The sequence below is a fragment of the Pteropus vampyrus genome, unplaced genomic scaffold, assembly GCF_000151845.1.
Source record: "Pteropus vampyrus isolate Shadow unplaced genomic scaffold, Pvam_2.0 Scaffold44, whole genome shotgun sequence".
Lineage (NCBI taxonomy): Eukaryota > Metazoa > Chordata > Mammalia > Chiroptera > Pteropodidae > Pteropus > Pteropus vampyrus.
Window position 1 is genome coordinate 6,383,161 of NW_011888825.1, and position 4,967 is coordinate 6,388,127.

Genomic DNA, 4,967 nt, shown 5'->3' on the forward strand with positions numbered 1-4,967 from the left:
GATGCTAATACACGTACACATTATACAATCTTTCCACATTTGCTTTTTCCAATGTGAAAAGTGAAATCTTATTATTACATATTGTAGAGCATCCTTGAATGACAAATAGACCAACCACTCCAGAAATCACAGCTATTCTTATACTTTTCTCCAGGAAGTCCTAAAAAACAGGATAGAACATAATATAATACAACAAATAAGATCCTCTAAAATGTTTTTATGGAAAGTATGCTGAGTTTTGATGTGCTGTTTCTTATGTCACTTAAAATATGGAATAAAAATGCAAAAAATTTAGGCTCTGAGGCAGTTATATTTGACTACAGTCTCATAAGAGACCACCAAGCCATAACTACACAGCCAAGCTGACCCTGGATTCCTTACCCTCAGAATCCGCCTGAGATAATACATGCTTGCTGTTTTAAAATGTTAAGTTTAAGCAATTTATTATGTTGCAACAGATAACTAGTATAGATTTTGGTTCCAAACTACCATTTATTTAGTGCTTACTTCACGCCAAGCATTTTACTAAGTGCTTATATAAGTACTATCTAACCCTCAAGTAAAACTACGAGGAAGGAGTCATTATTATATCATCTTGCAAGTGAGGAAATTGAGGAATGCAAACACTAGTGCAAGTCAAAGTCAAGGAATCTGATTCCAAACCTTGGACTTTTATCATTATATTATTCTGCCTTCTCACATCTCTCTCCCAACTAGATCCGGCCAATGTGTTCTTTGCTTTCTCGAGGCAGATGGCATTGCCCCCACAAGGGTGAAACTGGTTCTTATGGTGCCCCCACAAGAGTGAAACTGGTTCTTATAGTGCAATGGTTTGTGGTCCTCCAAATCTCAACTCGACCTGACAAAATCATATTCTTTATTATTTAATTTCTTTTCTTAGGGAAAACTTAAATTAAATTTTTCTCCTTTGGGAGCAATAATGAAAAAAATATTGAGAAATACTGCTTATTAACAAAGATTATTTCAGACTTTTTCTCAATGGCCCTTAATCTTGAAAAAAAAAAACTTCCTAGTGCATAGCAGGTTCTTAGTTAACACTGATTGATAGATTCTCGTACATGAGGTTCAAATATCTATTTAGAAAATAATAGCTACAGGCTCTTTTTCATGGCACCTTGGAGGTGGTGGGTAGCTTCAGGATGAAGCTGAACATCTCTTTCCTAGCCACCAGAAGATCATTGAAGTGGATAATGAACACAAACCTTACGCCTTTTATGAGAAGCATATGGACACAGAAACTCTGGGTGAAAAATGGAAAGGTTATGTGGTTCGAATCAGTGATGGGAACAATAGACAAGATTTCCCCAGGAAGCAGGGTGTCTTGACCCAGGGCCATGTCCACCTGCTAGTGAGTAAAGGGCATTCCTGTTATAGACCAAGGAGGACTAGAGAAATAAAGGACAAATCTGTTTGGGGTTACATTGTGGATGTCAATCTGAATATTCTCAACTTAGTTATTATAAAAGAAAGGGGAGAAAGACATTCCTGGTTTTACTGATACTACTGTGTCTTGTTGCCTGAGGCCCAAAAGAGCTAGCAGAACCTGCAAACTTTTCACTCTCTCTGAAAAATATGATGTCCGCCAATATGTTGTGAGAAAGCCCTTAAACAAAGAAAGAAAACTAGAACCAAAGTACCCAAGATTCAGTGTCTTACTCCACATGTCCTGCAATACAAACATTGTCATATTGCTGTGAAGAAACAGTGTACTAAGAAAAATAAGGAAGAGACTATAGACTATGCTAAACTTTTGGCCAAGAGAATGAAAGAGACCAAATAAAAATGCCAGGAACAGATTGCTAAGAGATGTAGACATTCCTCTCTAAGAGCATCTACTTCTAAGTCTAAGTCTAGTCAAAAATGAGATTTTTTAAGAGTAACAAATAAATAAGATCAGACATCAGAAAAAAAGAAAAGAAAAGTTACAGAAATAAATAAGTGACACAAGCCAAAGTGACGCTCTGGGCTCCACAATAAATTAAGTTCCCTGCAAAGATGGAAAACACGGACACCCCTGTGAACAATGCTCTTAGGAATGAGGGTTCAGAGGGAGCCAACAGTTACTGTGATGGAAAATATTAGCTTACATTCTTTAATTCCCTAGTGACTGACCTTATTTATGCCTGAGCAACATGTCTTACTACACTTGCTAATCTGTGTATTTCTAAAAGAAGGTAATTAGTCCAGAGAGCTAGAGCTCAAAATGAAATAAGCTTCAGAATTTAAGGAATTATAGCAGGTGTCTGAGAGATCTCTAGTTCATGCCTGGCCCATTCCTCTCTGCCTGGAGGAGAGTTTGTCTCCTCAGACTGACTAATACATTGGCACATTCACTCATTTATGCCTAAACTGAGAGCTGTTTCCCTGGCAACCCTCCAATCTGAGATAAGACAGGAAGGTGGTGGCTGTTGCTCAGGTCTTCCTTTTAATAACTTCCTCCTAAGCATATGAATAAGTTCAAGGGATAGAAATCTTAGAAGAATGCTAACAGAAGCTCAGAAAGGCTAACAGAACTGCCCAGGATCTCTCAGGTGGTCTGCAGCAGAGCTGGGTCAGGATCTCCAGGGGCTGACATTCCACCCTGGGCTCTTCGTATTAGCCCACACTGTCTCCTCAGGATTTTGGGTCTTCGTTCATCTCTGGGGGCAATAAGCATGAAAGAACCTAGTTATTTTTTCTTGTAAGGTTCATGGCTTCTTCATCTACATTCTCCCTCCCCTCCCCACCCGACTTCTGTCTGGTTTGAGTTTATTGTCAAAACATGCCCAGCCAAATTACTGTCTGCAGACATTTTTGCTGGCCCTAGTGTATCCACCAGAGAGCTGCTAATGACTACCCTTCTTGCCCATATTTAGGTCATCCTTAGAAGGGAACTGCTCATTATCATTCTCTGGCTGCAGCCTGTACTGTCTGGAAACAGTCAGGCTGGATTCTGGCGGTGGAGTGAAGTCCCAGCACCTTCCATTGGGTCAAATCTCCACCAGGAGCAATTCTCAGCTCTTGGGAGCTATGTGCCTATGGTCCCTCAGGTCAGGCACCTTGGAGTTTGTGTGGGAGTGAGTAGGTGAAGGGCACTTCTGTTCATGGTTGATTTCCTACAGCACTTACCAAGGCCAGCTACATGATTTTCAAGGCCTGGTACAAAATAAAAAGTTGGGGCCTTTTGTTCAAAAAGCAGGATAAAAGTAGCTTTTCCTTTTTCCTGAGTTCTCTCTTTCTATTTGTCATGATGTTGTTTGCTACTTAACATTGTGCTAAATAAATAAAATTAAAATCTTAAATTATTAGCATAAATTTTATAACTCATCTTAATATTTTGCAGTGCCAGTTTTAAATGCAGATATAAAGGAATTTAATTTGTATGCAGAATCACGAGATGCAAATATTGTATTTCATAGATCACACATGCATATGTACTTTATTCTTACTTGAATAGTGGAAATACTGCACAAAAGTAAAAACTTTTTATTTCACTTCTTAATACCTGTCCATTCTACTAATTCTAACTTTGGCTTACTGATACATAAGGAAGAACAGAGGAAAGGAACTTTTTCTTTCCTTCTGTGTCATCATTTTCAGTGTAAATAGGTAGCTACTACAGGGAAGTTACATGAATAAGAAAAAATATAATTGAGTTCCTTAGCCATTCATATTACTCACAATGACATTGCCTTCCTCCTGCATTTGGACCAAGTTCTGGCTCAAATGGAAAACATGGCCTCTTAATTATTCAGTTGTACCTAACTTTCACTCATATTGAGTCTTGCTGAATCCCATGCATCCTGGGTCTGCCATGGAGCATCATGAATGTTATATGCAAATGGGGCAGCATATCACTTGCATCTCTTCTGCTCATGTGTGTGTTCCATTGTCCTGTTGAACTTTACTTATATAACAGAAGTTCAAGGATAATTATTAGGAATTTCACAATGAGAGCACCAGAGCATTAAGCCAAGCATTAAGCCAAGTGTGGGGCCCTTGTGACCATGGAGCCTTGTGTGATGGCACAAGTCACACACTGAGAAGCTGTCCTTGGCTCCAACTCCAACCTCCTAGACCCAGACCTCATTCTGCTACCATGAGATAGAGGAGAAACTCTAGAAATGGATGGAATCAGGAAACGAAAGATGGGACAGTAACCAACTAAAAGTGTATTTAGGTTCAGAGATTCTTGATCCTGACTGTCCACTAGTATAATCTGAGGAATGTTTTAAAAAAGAAAAATCAATGCTGAGACTTCAAGCTTGGAAGTTCTGACTTAATTGATCTGAGTAGGGTCTAGGTAAATTGTCCAGCTAATGCTAGTGTGTATTCTGAGTCCATTGAGTCTCACTCTCAAACTCTGTATTCCTCCAACCAAATTATCTGTTTCTTTCTTGGATGTTTTTGTTTGTTTTTTGAGCCATCCTATTAAATTTTTTTAATTTACTATAATCGACACAAAATAGATTTTCTCTTTTTTTTTCAGCTGAAACATAACTTTTGCATAATGTTTAAAATACAGTGCAATGAACACCTTTTTATGGATCATTCATTAATGGTTTGACTCTTCATTTCAGTTATTTACGAATGCTAGATGAGATTTCTCCTTTTTATTAGGGATGGTTACTGCTGGCAGCTTACCTGGAGCTACTGCATGATTCCAGTTGGGTCTGGCTCTATGGTTAAGGTTTAAGATATACTCCCAAGAAGTATGGACAAATCCACCCATACATTTAAATAAACTTGAGAGCATCACTATTAAAAATAAATAAATAAATAAATAAATAAATAAATAAATAAATAAATAAAACCTACACTGAATCTTTTCATAATGAATACATCTCCTAACTTGACTTTTAACCATATGTAAGGATTTAGCAAATTTTATCATTTAGATCAATTAATATTTACAATTTAAAACATCCTTATTTTGCTAATTTTTTTTACATTCCATTCTAGTACAG

At 37.6% G+C, this 4,967-nt stretch overlaps 1 pseudogene; it reads left to right on the forward strand.

Moving 5' to 3' along the window:
- The first annotated feature begins 1,160 nt into the window (after positions 1-1,160).
- On the forward strand, positions 1,161-1,885 carry LOC105291284 (annotated as a pseudogene).
- The last annotated feature ends 3,082 nt before the right edge of the window (positions 1,886-4,967 follow it).